We start from the raw sequence: 15,816 nt of genomic DNA, 5'->3' as shown, positions 1-15,816 counted from the left end.
TTCCCTGGGAATCGAACCCATGATCTTGGCGTTGCTAGCGCCATGCTCTACTATTTGAGCTACAGGAAAGATTGTGTGTGGGGGAGGGTCATTTTTAGACTTTTGTTTTATTATTATCTCACCTAAATGTTTGTTCAGTCAGTGTATTTGTTTTTACTATGGTATAGCCTAATTTAGTTGCAGAGTATATTACACACAGCACAAGGAAGTTTTAAACATTTTTTGTAATATTCATGTAATTTATATGAATACTTACCAAGATGGACATTTTGATATTTTGTGTGCAGGATTTAAGAAATGATCTGTGCATGTAATGGTAGATAAGCACAGTGCATGTAGGGGGCATGGCCTCGATAGCCCCGCAGTAAGCAGTGTGCGATTGAGCAATGTGTAGAGTAGAAATTAAAATGAAATTGCATTAAATCTGGTTGTTTTAACCAAGATTATGCTGCAAGTTTTGTTCTCAACTACATTTAAGTTCCCAGTTCCTGCAATTTAGCAAATTTCCAGTTTATTCCCATTAATTCCCGTTAATTCCCATATATTACCATTAATTCCCATGGAAAGTTTCCAGTCTTGAAAATTCCCGGAATTTTGCAACCCTAGTTCAGTGTCCAAGATGACTGCCATATTGGCTGGAACAAAACTTACTGAGCGCACCTTTAACTTCTAAAACAGTAGCTACACCATTTAAATGTATGAGTTTGTAAAGGACACTAAACTGACAGCAATAGCAGTTGCCAGAGAAAATTGCCAGCTTTCACTCAGGGATTCAATGAATATATTTTGAATAAATGCAGCTCCAAAACAAAACGAAAAACAAGCAGAAGTTCTGAAAGCCCGGTAATAAATATTTATTACCGTACTGAGGCTTAAGTATGTTTGTGTGACTGTTGACCTATAAAAGTGTGCCGTCTACTAAGCACGCATTCATCCTGCCTTTTCATCCCATTTATTTCACATCCTCGCATTATCTGCGACAGCTACATAAGCAACCACAGGGAATTCTCACATTTCTCACATTTGACACTACTATTGTCTAAAATCAACTAAAGCCAATGCAGCTGGCACAGACAATCAGACATGACCATGAATTTCTGTAGCTTATTATTATGTGAAAACAAATGTATTACAACAAAAGATCTTTACGATTTGATTAAAGTGGGAATGGATGCTCATGTAGGGTGTTCTGTCTCTGATAGAGGTTGAGGTTCATTTTTGCCACAATACTATGCACAATGTCAGGAGATCTGGTTTTTAAATTCAAAAGTCATTCTTTTGGGATTATAATTACACATATCTAAATTTAAAACAACAAAGAGCTCCTGTGTTATACATAAACAAAAACCTAAACAAACAAGCAAACAATATCAAACAATATCGTAACAGACCTCCTTAAGAATGTATTTTTCATCACTCTAGTCATTATGGGATACATTTGCACTGTGTAACCATACCAAATAAAGTATGCATGCATTTTCATACTGCATGCTATCTTTAATGCTGCCAAAGGCACTAAAATATTCAGCTGGTTCAGTCTCGTTCACAGTCTAGAAAGAACTCACTAATTGAACTAGTATAAAGAATAAAATCTTGCTTCACTAATAATTATTTGGGTAATTAAAAATTAAACAAATATAACTTTATATAACATTAACAAACTGGGGCAATGCTTTTGATGATATATTATACATTCTAGTGAAGCGTATTTCTGCTTTCAAAGGGTACAGTTCTTGACCAATTTTATGTAATGATTCAATTGCCTCTCAGATCTCCGCCAACACCAAAGGAATATGTAATGCATTAGTCAATTAGCACAATGAGCAGGATTTGTATCTTTGAGGAACCTCAGGAAAAAACAATGTGTATTGAGGAAGGCTCTGAATGAACAAAATGTGAAGAGCAATCTGTTCTGCATAAATATGTATATTGCATGTCTCACATTGTTTACAACATAGATCATTTATAAAAAATGTATTCTGTACATTCCTTCCATCATCCATAATTAGATTGTTTTGCCTGAAACTCTAAAAGCACAAACTAATGCAATATTTTGTAAGCATTTTGTAAGTTTTTATTCTACATTGTAATAATGATTTTTCAATTATCAATCAGTTTTTTTTTCTTTCTCTCTCTCAGTATTTCAGACTTTCTAATTCAAAATTCTATGTTTAATTCAATGTATTGCTTGTAATTTCTTTGTAATTATTTGTGAAATTTACGTGCAGTTTCTGAGTGCAAATCTCCCTTAAATATATTTGTCAAAAGTGGAGTCACAGTTTATCATGACAGGCTTTTGTGCTTGTGCATAAACACTCTTGTAATTACAAATCCTCTCCCAGTTAATGACTTTATTCAGACTGCAAATTTCAATTCTCTGTATTCTCTTGTGACTGAGCATTGTACTGTTTCTGCTAAGAATCCTTTGCTGGTATGAAACTTCACTGAAACCCAAACTGGTTAAGTTATGCAGTGGATTAAACACTTTACTCCTTTTAAGTGCCACACTGGTTTATATGTCTATAAGCTTCTGATAGATTGTTTTATTTGTGTACATAGACAGGAAAAGTTCATTTCTTCAAGAGCAGACTGTGTGTAAGGGGGCGGAGTGCACATGAGAAGGAACGGAGCTGCCCTGATCTCATCAGTGAGAAGCCCGTGATGACCACATCAGAGCAAAGCCGTCATGAGAGATGTTCCTCTCTTCTGATCAAAGATGTGAGGGGAAGTTTAGCAAAGCATACTTCACCCAACACGAGCAGACCTGAGTGACCCTTTGAGAAAGGCAGCATCAGATTCATCATGATAGGTTTACATCCAGAGCCTTTGGAGTAGATTATTTAGGTAATGGAAGGAAATTGTTGACCATTTCAAGCCAGGATGAGAAGTGTATTGGTGCACGGGTCACAGTTTATATTACAGTGTCTGACAAAAATATAAATTTAGTGCTATAAAACATAGAAGCCAAAACAAAAACAGATGCTACAATGTAGTTGAAAGCATACAACATTAATGGAATTTTGTAGAGGACTGGTAAGTTATTAAGACTGTAAATGTCTAATTGTGTCTCAATGTCCTTTAGTACCAAACCAGAGTCTCGTCACTCTGCCATTCTCTTGAACTTTGACATTTATGAAGAAAATCAAGCAATTAAATTCTCTTTTCTTTTGGTTTCGTCCATGATGGTAATTTAATAGCATGTGTAAGGTGTGTAAGGAAAGCATTTTAATTAAATCTTCTCTTATGTGAGGATGTCTTGGTGCAATCTAGACAACATTCCTCATCTAATACAATACTGATATTAAAAGAAGAAGAAGAAAAAAAAAAACATTCAATTACACTTTGTGCATCACTGCCAGTTTTCTGTTGTTTAAAAATCAATAGTAATTTTCAGCTGATGATAAACAATCTCATTGCAGAAGACTGTGTTATGATACCGTTTCAAATTAAATTCAAATTCAGAATGATTACTGTTGTTCACTTCAGTACAAAAACGAATTGGCTAATTTTTCACATGGCATTGGAACAAGTTTAAAACCGAATTAAGGACTTATAAAAAAGGACATATTTTGACCTATACTGCTGAGTGTTAATAGAGGGATGTTCGTTGCAGTCATTTAAGGCTGGAATACACTAGTCATCAAAGTCATCTTTTGCCCCAATTTACAGTTTGGATAAGTCGAAGCTAGTTGCCGAAAGTCAGAGCCAGTCTGCAGATTTGAGTTGACAGATTTAATAGAAAATCGTGTAGTGTATGATGGTCACAGATTTTTTAGCTTCAGACTTTGATTCCATTGAGTCAGAGGATATGTTTGGAATCTTCAGACAATTTTAGAACACACAATTTTTTCAAGTGTCTCATTGCAACAAGGCACATGTTTCTGTGTGAGTTTGTTGTGATTGGAAGGACTTTAAAGTCTGGTAGTTTATGATCCTCAGTCGTATCTTATTTCAAACCTGTATAACCTTTTTTCTTTTCTTTTTTTTTTTTTCATTCACTCGTTTGTGTTCAGTGATTAGGGACTTAAAGCCACTTAAATTTAAGTCTTAAATCATTTTATAAAAATAGTCCATGTAAAATGTATGGTGATTTTGCATCTTTTTTAAATTTTGTATTAATTAATTACTTTGTTTATTTTATTGATTTATTATTTGTTATTTTTTGTATTTATTTATTTAAATGTTTGAATGCTTCACTCAGTATTCATTGTAATTGCATTTACAGTACAGGACATTATTCACAATTTGTTTCACAGAGAGGATGAGAAACAAAGAAAAAAAGAAAAAAAACAAACATGGCTATAAAAATATGAAACAAGTATATACTGACAGAATTTTCATTTTGGGTGAACTGGTCCTTTAACATTGGCTGCTTTTTTGCTTCCAGGTCAGATTAGGGTAAACACTTGTGCCTCGGCACACCAGCACATTGGTGCCAAAAACACAGCCTGGCTCATCTCATTTTCCACAGAGATGGTTTGGCAGAGCTGATGCCACTTTTAATCCTTCTTTGAGTACATTTTTCTGACTGCTAACTTCCCACCCCAGATCAAGTGCTGCACAACTGATAACGTAGAGCCCGAGGTGACTGTTTGCGTGATTCTCCAGTTGCTCGCATGGTTGTTTCATTCTGAAGGCTTGCCAGAACTGGCTGTCTACTTTTTGTCAAGGTTTGCAGAGCAGCACTGTCCTGAATTTGAGTATGCGATTAGACACTCATGGTAGAAGTCATGCAAAAGCATATCCTCAAACTAGTCTGCGGTTACCAAGGTAACCAGAATGGATTGGCTCTGATGCTGTTTAAAAAAAAAATCGTAAAACCTTGTTGTTCTTCACCATTGAAACCACTGAGCTTTGACGCCCTCAGGGATCTGAAAGGGTGATGACTAGATTATAAGCAGTGGCATACTTTGGTTTGCCCATCTTCGCTGCATCACCATAGACATTTATTTGGCTCCACACCCTTACTGAGCTGTTCCTGTCATTCCGCTCAGTGCTATCACAAGTAAACTATCTTGTGGCTATGTGGCGCCCTACTCAGTGAGCTTGAGCCGAGAGTACACACCTTGCGCTTGACAAGTTATGACATATTCGTCAAGAGTATTCAGGAAAAGCCTGTCATATATGTTGCATCTCTTTATATGCACGGCATGCTGAGCGAGTGTGTATACTTGTTTGGTTTTGGTATAGATAGAGCTATAACACACTCTTCGAGTGTCAGTGCTAAAAATACAAGAGAAGGTTATCTGAAGGTATGAGAGTCAGGCCCGGCTCCAGATTCAAATTTCTGAGGGTGCTTCTTAAAATAGTGAGGGTGCTCTAACCTTAATATTAACCTTAACATTTTTGTGCCATCCATTGCTATGCATGGCGCAAAGAGCACTCCCATTATAATTGCTAGAAAGCTGTCACTCATCTTAGTTTATCGAGATCTCACAAAGCTATAACCAATGAAGTTATCTATGCTGCCCAATGAATCCCTTATTTACATTGTGCATACACTTTATTATAATGAGATGATTCGTGCTGAACACAACACCTGAACAAAAACTTTCTTGCTTAATGCCTGGATTTGAACTTAAATGCCTCTTATTGGCTGTTGCTTTCAAGAAATCAGCACATATGTCTGTGATTGGCTACATTGCTCAACGCTGCAAAAACGTGATGAAGTAGAAACCCATCTCTAGAGTGCAAACCATAGCACAATGGATAGTTTGCCAAATCTGCAATGAAATGTCATTATTACAGCTTTAACCGAGGATGCTATTGATTTCTTTAGAGAGTGCTTAGGACCATGCCTGATGAGAGTTGAAGGTTTACCACTGAATGGCTAATATGTTTTGCTTTAGGGAAAGTATTTAAAGGGACAGTTCACACAATTTCCTCACCCTCAAGTTGTTATAATACGGAATGGTTTTCTTTTGTCCCAAAGAACACAAAAGGAGAAGCTTAGTGTGAGGAAAAATAATGTAATGCAAGTTATTAGTGACTAATAATCTTCTTTATTGGATATCTAAAATCTGTGTAAGCCCGTTTCTGCCACAGTAAGTACATCTTTTTATGAAAATTCTGACATTTTTCTCCAGAAATTCAGAGAAAAAAAGTCAGAATTGTGAGATATGAATTCAGAATTGTTAGATGTTTAACTTGCAAGTCTGAGAAGAAAAGTCAGAATTGTAAGATATAAACTTGTGAGATATAAAGCAATTGCACAAAAAAAGAAGTGAGATAAAAAGCTGAAATTACCTTCTTTTTTGTTGTTGTTGTTGTGGGGGAAAAACACAGCATTGTCAGAATTCTGAGGGAAAGAAATCCAAATTGTGAGATATAAACTCAGAATTGTGAGATAAAAAGTTGCAATTATGTAATTGTTCAAATATTATGCTCTTAATGTTCTGACAAATGTTTCCCCGTGGTAATGGTATGGAATATCAATATTTTACAAGGTGCTATATCGAAGTTAGAAATTCCACTATCATGGCAACACTTTTCCAATGTGTTCATGTGGTGCTTCAAAATGTGTCACGCCAGGTTTTACATCAATAATGCAAAGCATCTTTGTTTATTTTGTGTATCCTAATGATCACAGTGTCCCAAATTTGAATATATGCATATTTATGAAATATGACATTAAGTATGTGCAGGCTACAGTTATAAGGTACTCAATGATTATATTATTTTAAGATTTTATAATATATCATTATTAGTATTAGTATTATTATTAATTGCTTTTTGTTTGTTTTTTTGGACCTTGGCACTGATATCCTTTGGTCACATTCCCTTTCATTGTGTTAAAAGGAGCAGTGTAAACAGCTTGGAATGATATGAGGGTGAGTAAGGATGACATAAATATTATTATTGGGTGAACTATTGGGTTGTTCTTTGGTTTGTCTGTAATTATTTAACTAAATTCAAAATATCAGCATAAATTTACATACAGTATCTTTTTTATTTAGTATTTTACAATAATGACACATTTTCACTAATTAATAATTTTATTATTTTTTTTTTTTACTCTGCCGATTGCCATAATTTTACTCTGTAGGGCTTCTTGTCATCTGAGGTGAGATGGCCCATTTTCATGATTTTCGGTTTTGTGATACTCAGATATTTCCATTTATTTCCCCTATATTGTATGATGCTTTATCCTTCTATACATGTTAAAATAATCTCTAAATATGTTACGATTTGGCAGTGACTGCCCCCTGTTCTTAAGGGAGCATCATTCCCTATATCTCATATAATCGTAGATAATACCAGGAACATGTTGCCTGTCTGGTTGAGATTTTGAGTTGTGAAATAACTTGTGGTGGCAGTATGTTTTATTGCCCTGGCTCAGGAGGCTGGTGAGAACATCTGCCTAATTGTTTTGTGTCATTGCAGGGCCCCATCGCATGCTCATTGTAGAATTAGCTGTGACAGTGTTTGCTCTGAGAGATACTGACATGTTGGCTCTCGCTCTGCACACCTCAGTATGCGGGCCCCGCTATCACCTCGGGTGGCCTGGTGCATGCTGGCTGAATCTCCTGACAGAACACAGAGCCACTGGTTTTATTCAGATATACATTAGCTTTGGCCCGTGAGGCATCTTGTGTCTCATAAAGTTCTCATTAAGGGTTTATTTTGCTGGCTGGGCAGCCGATGAGGGCCAGGGTTGTGGGAATGCCCACCAGAGCATGCTGTACACCAGAGATTCACAGGAGTATGAGAGACATAAAAGCCACTCTTTCTTCTTCTGGCTTGCAGCGAGCATTAGCTGCTTCAGTGCCACAGGTTCACTGAGCCATAGGTGCATTCTGTGTAATTCACGCAATGCCATCTGAACATGACGTTAGTGCTAGAGTCATTCTAGATGAAAGCCGCAGTGCCATATAATTCAAAGCCTGTTTCAGACTGTACAATGATGCATTTTTGTACTAGGGATGGAAATAGGGTACACTGTGACTTTTAGGTGGGACGGTTGATTTGTGGACGGGCTGTCTAAACCGAATTTACATATAGCATGATCACATAATGATTTAATATTTAGTTAATACTCTTATATTAGTATGTTCTTTGCAAATTAATCTTGATCTTCAAGTCTATTGCTATTGTTATTTTCACTCTTTTTTTCTCTCTCTCTCTTTATATTTGTTTAATCTTTATTTTAGAGTTGTCAAAACTAGTGCCATTTAAAAATGTCTGCCTGTGTTTAATTTCTTACCATAGTCTATTGCTTTTGGGTAGCATTTGGGTTTAATGTTTTGTAAAGCTTTCGCGTTTTATATTATACCATGTATCAGAAACTGAACTTAATTTGCACTATTTACTAACGTACTAAGTGCACTCAACATTTTACTGTCAAAATATCTTGACAGGAAGGTGAGAATAAACATCAAATTAATCATCAGCACAAAAAAAAAAAAAAACCTTCAGATAACAGTAAGTATTTTAATTTTAATTTTAATTAAATTTTAATTTTTAGTAAGTTAGGTTGGTAGGATTCATTTGTACATACAGTAGGGTTTAAAAGTCTAAGACCACGTGAAAAAGACTATATATATATATATATATATATTAAATGTGTAATATTCTGTACTATTTCTAGGCCACTCATCAAATTAGTAAAGTAAATTTGTGACAGTGACTGTGTGAACTATTTATACGAAAGGTCCGATTTTCAGAAATTATGCTGGACAATATAATCAGCTTTTAGACTTTTGTTCATTCAGCTTGAGAAAATTGGGAAAATTTTGGGAAGCAACCTAACATTTTTTCTTATCTGATTCATTGTTATGCTAGTTGTAAAAAAAAAAAAAAAAAAACCTAAAGTAAATTGCTGACTCATGGCTCCTAAACTCACTGTATAGCTAGAATACATATATGAATGTGCCTATTGAATCTATAAAAAAGTATATAGCTATAGCCTATTTCAGGATTTGTGTGTGTGTGTGTTGAACAAGTGCCTTCAGCTGAAACACAGCCATATGGGCAATATCACACGAGCTGGAGTGTGATATGGCTGTGATTCGGCCATAGGCACTTGTTCGATGGAACAAGTATGTGTAAGCAAAAACCATGGAGTGTCTCAAAAAACCCTCTTGTTTAAAACTGTTTTTGATAGTTTAACACAAGCACCCAAGCTTTGGCAAGTTCGACTCAGGAGTACAAACTCTTGAGGATGGGAGGATGCAGTCTGATCATTCTGCAAATGAAACGAGGCCTACATCACTCATCTTGTCTTGGCAATCAGTTATTGTCATTGTAATGTAACAAAAGAGTCTATGATAAAACATATCATCTTTTCGTTTTCATTTCATAAAAAAATATATATATATATATATATATATTAAAAATATTTATATCTGGTGCATATCCAGCTAGATAAACCCAAAACAAATGGTAGGGGTAGAGCGGGGGAAAACGCCCCCCCTTAAGGACTGTGTAATTATTTTTTTTTTTTGTAAAACAAAGCTTAAATGTGTTCAGAAAAGTTATCATAGTTTTAGTGACACTGACATAAATTATAAACCTATAATAAACTATAAAGTTTTCATGTTATTAGATTTTTAACAAAAATTGAATTTGTACCAAGGAGGCATTTTACCCCACCTATGGGGCAAAACGGCCCCATGGGTGGAGTAAAATGCCCCCCAGTCAAACAAAGCAATTTGCTTTAAACTTTTACAGCAAAATCAGAATACATGCAATTTAAGCTTAAAATAAAATAAAAAAAGAATATAATCAATAATTATGGATTACAAAATTATAATAGCCTATTTGAAAAAAATTGTTAGCTCATGCTGATGCTAACTTGAGGTCATTTTATATATAAAGTCCAAATATTTTGATTCAGACTAGGTTGAATACATTTGATGGAAAAACAAAGGATTTGATGTTCAGAACAGAATAACTACAGTAATTGTCCACTGCTGCCTGGGGGGCGTTTTACCCCAACTTGCTGGGGAAATTTTACCCCACTGAGAATGTTTGAGAAAAAAAAAAGAATATGTCGTTCTGAAAATAAAATTATATTTTATCTAAATTATATCATATATAACTGTGATGTTCTACAAAACAACATGCTTTAAAACACTTTTTTTCTTACTGCTGAAAATTAGATCATTTACTGTGAAATCCGTTTTCTCTCCGGTACATCACCAGTGTAAGCTTCATTATGAAAACTTCTACATCACTCTTGTCAACACAGGGGCGGATCTAGAAAATAATTTTTAGGGTGGCAAAGGGGTGGCATGGGGTCTATGAGGGGTGGCAACACCAAAGCAAGCATGCATAGTTTTTGAGGATTTATTGTCTGACGTGCACTGTTGTGTTCACAAATATTGCATTACCATTAAGTAATCATCTATACTGTTTAAAATGAAAAATAAATAACAACATTTCAATATCCATCATGGCACCAAGTCAATACACAATATGAAAAACTTCAAGAGGTTATAAATGTTTCTGAGCTTGTATCATTAAAGAAGACATTCTGTTATTACCAGAGGTGGGAATGTCTGTAATCACCCAAAACACACTATCAATAGTCCAGCAACACCTCAGCAACTGCATAGCAAAAGCCTAACAACCATCCAGAATATCCTAGCAACCAACTAGCAGCACTTTAGCAAGCATCTAGAACATCTAACTGACCAAACTATTTATGTTTCTTAAACAAGACTTTAAGACAAGCCAGCATAAAATTGTCTTTCAAACTTTTCAATCTAGTTATTACAGGTATTCTTAAATGCTTACAATTCAAATACACAGATGACTTTCCTGCCCAATGAACACTCATGAGATCAATAACACTTAACAAAAAACTCTTAGGATTCAGGAATTATTTTTGCAGCTCAATAATGTCTATTACAGTATACAACATATAATAATAATAATTCAGCAATGAACTTTTGGGAACAGAAAATTTTCATTTTACTACCATGAAGTAATCTTGCAGTAGATGAAAAACACTAGAAAAGTTCAAATACCAAAGAATTGTATATGAACTTGGTATGCACCACAATACAGTACAGTACAAAATAAAAATAAAAACAAAAACAAAAAGTAAATTCAGCATCCTCTGCACATTTGGTCAAATTTCATTACAGTGTACAGTACTATAGCGGTTTCCTGGTCTCCTGAGACAAGACTATATCTCTAGGCAGTCATTTCTCAGTTCTGCAAACATGCAGTACACATAAAAAATGGTTACAAATAAAATTTGACAGTCATACGTTTGAAGGTGAACAACATGTGCTATAGTTTACTGTACATATAGAATAGTGAAATTTCCATCATGTACTGGTACTGTACTGTAATTATGCTGAATGTGTAAGTATAAAACCCATGTATTATTCATTCAGCTCTCTCCTCTCTCAGTTGTTAGGATGCAGAGATTCTGATTGGTGTCATCAGTTTTGCTGCCAAATCTCATTGTTAAACTTTTTGAGATGTGTGTCTTTGTTTTGAGAACTGAATTCCCTGCTGAAAAAAACAATAGAACCCTGCCCAAAACACAATAGAAAATGTAATGGTTTTAATGGTTATAATGGGAATTGTATTGGTTTTAATGGAAACTATAATGGTGTCTACTGGTATGTGATGGATTCTATTGGTGGGATGAAAATGAATTTTGTAATGGTTTTACTGGAAAAAGCTAATGGTTTATAATGGTATTTTAATGGAAACCATTGGAATTTCTGTGATGGTTTCTATTGGGCTTCTATTGTTTTTTTTTGTTTTGTTTTTTAGCAGGGTTAATGGTTTGGGAAAATGGGCCAACTAAAATCAGTTATATTAAATTAACAATCGAGAAAACTGCAATACAATACTCTTACCTAACTCTGCTATTAGTTTTCGTGATCGGCATCTTCTTATTGATTTCATGTTATTGTTTCGTCCGATATGGCAGAAAGGCCTATATCCACGATGAAAGTGGAGCGAGCGGTCGCAGAATCGGATCACCAAACAATTACGGGATTAATCTCAGACATATCCGGACGGGATTAGATTTCTCAGAGTACTTCTGAATAAACCGAGAAGTAGGGGTGGGCGATATGGCAAAAATATAATATCACGATATTTTTGAGAAAAATCACGATTCACGATTTTATCACGATTCTTTGTCATGTTGGTTTTACTATTTTGCAAGTTGTCTGAGCATTACAGCCAAACTAATTTCCCTATTATAAAGACAAAACCTTTCAAGATAACAAAAATATTAAAAAAGAATGGTGGATATTTAGGCCAAAGTGGGCGAAGATAAAAATCTTTGTCATTATTTTATCTTTGTTATTAAAAAATGAGAACAAAGATACACATTACAAATACACATACTATACAAATAAAACAGTGTTTTATTTTCAGGTACAATAGGTGTATTTAGCAGGAGCATTCAATAAATTGAATCAACAAATATAAAAATAAAACACTATATAGATTGATTCCTATTAAATCAACTGTATTAACGTTTTTCAGTCAAGAGTAGTGAGTGATTTTTCTCTTTGTGTTTTGGTGTTTTATTAACATTGAAGGAATAATTAACCCCAAAATAAAAAGTGTTTTATATTTATACCATCATTTACTCACTCAAAAGTTTCTTTAAACCTGAATGAGTTTCTTCTGCTAAACATAAATGCTATTTTGAGGAATGTGGAAAACCAAACAGTTACTGGTCCCCAGTGACTTATTCCATAGTATTTTTTATTTTTTTTTCCTTCTATCAAAAGTCAATGTGGACCAGATACTATTTGGTTAACCACATTCTTCAAAATATCTTCTTTTGTGTTCAGCACAATTAATACAGGTTTGGGACAACATGCGAGTTAGTAAATAATGACAGAAATTAAATTTTAAGGTGAACTATCCCTTTAATGACAGTCGGCAGCATGTTCAGTAGGCTACTGCCCCTTTAAGACCTGCACGCATCTAATATACAGAGGCACGCATCCGTTTTCTCTCAGCTGTTTACTTACTCATTTTAGACATAAGCAACGGAGTCTATACATAAACCTTGTGTTTTTTGACAGTATTAGTGCACAAGATAACTTAGCTCAGTAATCAGGCGCTTTTTGACAGGCTTTAGCACGCGCGCTTCGGGTGTACGGGCTCAGAAAAAGCGCACATCAGACCGACGCATGAATAAAACATTTAACCGGCAAGGCTTTAAAGCAGATCCGAATAATGTACAGTATATTGAGACGGAGGAATAAGAACTGCAGCTGATAGAATGTGCGAAAAGTAGTACATGAAACACTGCTTACATTTATATTTTATTCTGTGATAATTCTTGGGTGGCACAGCTTTTTCTTAGGGTGGCAGTTGCAACCCCGGTAGATCCGCCCCTGTGTCAACATAGTCCATAGTTACAATACAAATTTAGCTTGACTTTACAGGGATTAAAGTTCTCCGTCGCTACGACGGATTTCCGTCAATTGCAGGGTTCCCGCCTGTCTTTAATGTCTTAAATTCACTTTTCATAATTTTAAGGCCGTAAATAGGCTTACATTTCTCAAACAGTGTAATAAATGCCTTAATTTTAGCTTGAATAGGTCTTAAACTAGGGAAAGACGAGGTGTATTCAGCCTGCTGAGGGGGATGTGATCAAAGCCTGGAGTGGAGTAAAAGCACGTTCCTCTCTCCGCTCGAAGCGTTCTGTATTCACTCCTCTGTGGATCCACTCCGGGTTTTGTGTTCCCGCTCACGGAAAAACTGCTCCGTGTTCACTCCATTAGTTATTAGGGATAACGGGGAAAATGAGGGGAAAAGAAACATGTAGCGCATTGTTGTTGTTGTTCTGCCGGCACATCAAAAATCATCCCCGCCACAGCTGCAGCTTCTCACTGACAACACAGTAATGCCGCTCGCATCATTCACAGTCGGGTTATTATCAGAGAACAGAGCAGAATTCAGCGCGGGATTGAGGCTATTACTGGTAATAATCATTCTACAGATTCCCGCAGGTTCCGACGGAATGTATCACATTTGCACCTGCTTTTGAGTCTTGAGAACTCACTCGCGCGCTCTCATCTGTGCACAGATCGCGATAAGGAGAGTAACAGCTTTTAGTAATTATTAAGGGAGTTTGCAAATGTGATATTGATTTAATACAACAGATCAATAAACAAGTACTGCATGATTTTGCTCTATATCATCAACGAAAATAGTTCTAAATGAAGTAACAGCTGAGCCGCTGCGCATCTCTAAAAGCAAACACGGCGGTGTTTCATTCATGAATGAAAGTGCGTTTTTGATTCATGATTAACCATTCATACTATCCATATCCATGTGCATACTATCCATCCTAAATTCTGTGTGGTAGTAGTAATTTTCAATATTATTTAGGGCAGATAGGGTGGATAGTATACAAATTGGGACGCAGGGAGTCACTTGATTCATTCCTGAATGAATCATCTGGTCGAACGAATCAATTGAATGAATGATTCAGTGAAGAAATCATTGACTTGCCGCCACCTGCTGGCGGTTTCAGTTTCACTTTTAGCGTATAATTTCAGTTATTTAAATCATTTAAAGGGGTCATATAATGGTACATGCACTTTTACAAGTTGATTGTACTGAAATGTGTGTTAGCAGTGCCTGTACACAACCATCATAAAATGATAAAAATCCATCCAGTGTTTTTTAATCTCCTTATTTGTTTTACCCTGTCTCAAATCAAGCCGCTCGACCGCAGACGCCACACGGTCGGACGCCTCCCACGATGGTTGATTGACAGCAGTGTTTCAACACAGACCCGCCCTTGCTCGTGAGCGAGCTGTCAATCATAGTCCGCGCGTCATTGTTGATATATGCTGGAGCTGTCTATGAGCAGAATGGCGTCTAAGCGATTGTGGTGTTCTGTTCTCGGGTGCAATAATGAAAACAGCAGTCATTTTGATGTTCCTAAGTCCGAACCGCTGAAGACACAGTGGCTGAGTTTTGCTTTTGAAGGGAATATTCCCCACGAGCAACGTCAATGTTTTCATGTTTGCGCGAATCATTTTTCACCATACTGCTTTATAAATGAAGGTCAGTATAAAGCTGGTTTTGCTAAGAAGCTGCTCCTGAAAAAAGAATCGGTACCAACTATTCGTGTTCCTGCTGAACCTCCAGAAGAAGTGAGTGTAACGTTTAATTAACCTTTATATTAATCTTTATATTAATCTTTGCAAATCGCTAGCACGCTTCACGATGTATGTGGCTAATGTTTACATTCAGGGTACATGCATGTTTTCTATTTACGATGTTCTCAATATGAAAAATTCCTGCCGTGACCTCATATCAGTGTTTCCGCCCTGAGAGTTGTACCTAACACTGCATAGATAACGTTACGCATCACTGACAAGCCTACATTTACCGAATTTATTTTTCATGACCATTAGCTGTAACATCAATCTGTCAATGAACTAACGTATCAGTAAACACATAGCGTCGTATCTCACTACTCTACCTGACAGTACACACAAAAATAGATAAAAGTGACATTACGTTAACCAACCATTCAGAAACGTCCCGCTCGAGCCTTAATTGTCGAACTTCTTCGGGCCGTCATCCTGTTCCGGTCCGACTCGGTTTGAATTGATAAGGTTGCACAGTATCCTCAGAGACTCCGCTGCCATTCTTCAAAATATACCCTCAACTGTTGTCAAGGCAACACTCCACGTGTGTTGTGTCAAAAACGCCCCACAGAACAGAGGGGCGGGCGAGCAAAGCTCATTAGCATTTAAAACACACGCACTAAAACGGTGTGCTGAAAACAGAGCTGTTTTTGAGCAGGTAAAATTAGTGTTTTCTTACAATACTAATGAGAATTTTTAATTAAAGTATATTACAAAC

Source organism: Onychostoma macrolepis, chromosome 02 (assembly GCF_012432095.1).
Source record: "Onychostoma macrolepis isolate SWU-2019 chromosome 02, ASM1243209v1, whole genome shotgun sequence".
Classification (NCBI taxonomy): Eukaryota; Metazoa; Chordata; class Actinopteri; order Cypriniformes; family Cyprinidae; genus Onychostoma; species Onychostoma macrolepis.
Note: the sequence above shows the minus strand (reverse complement) of the source record.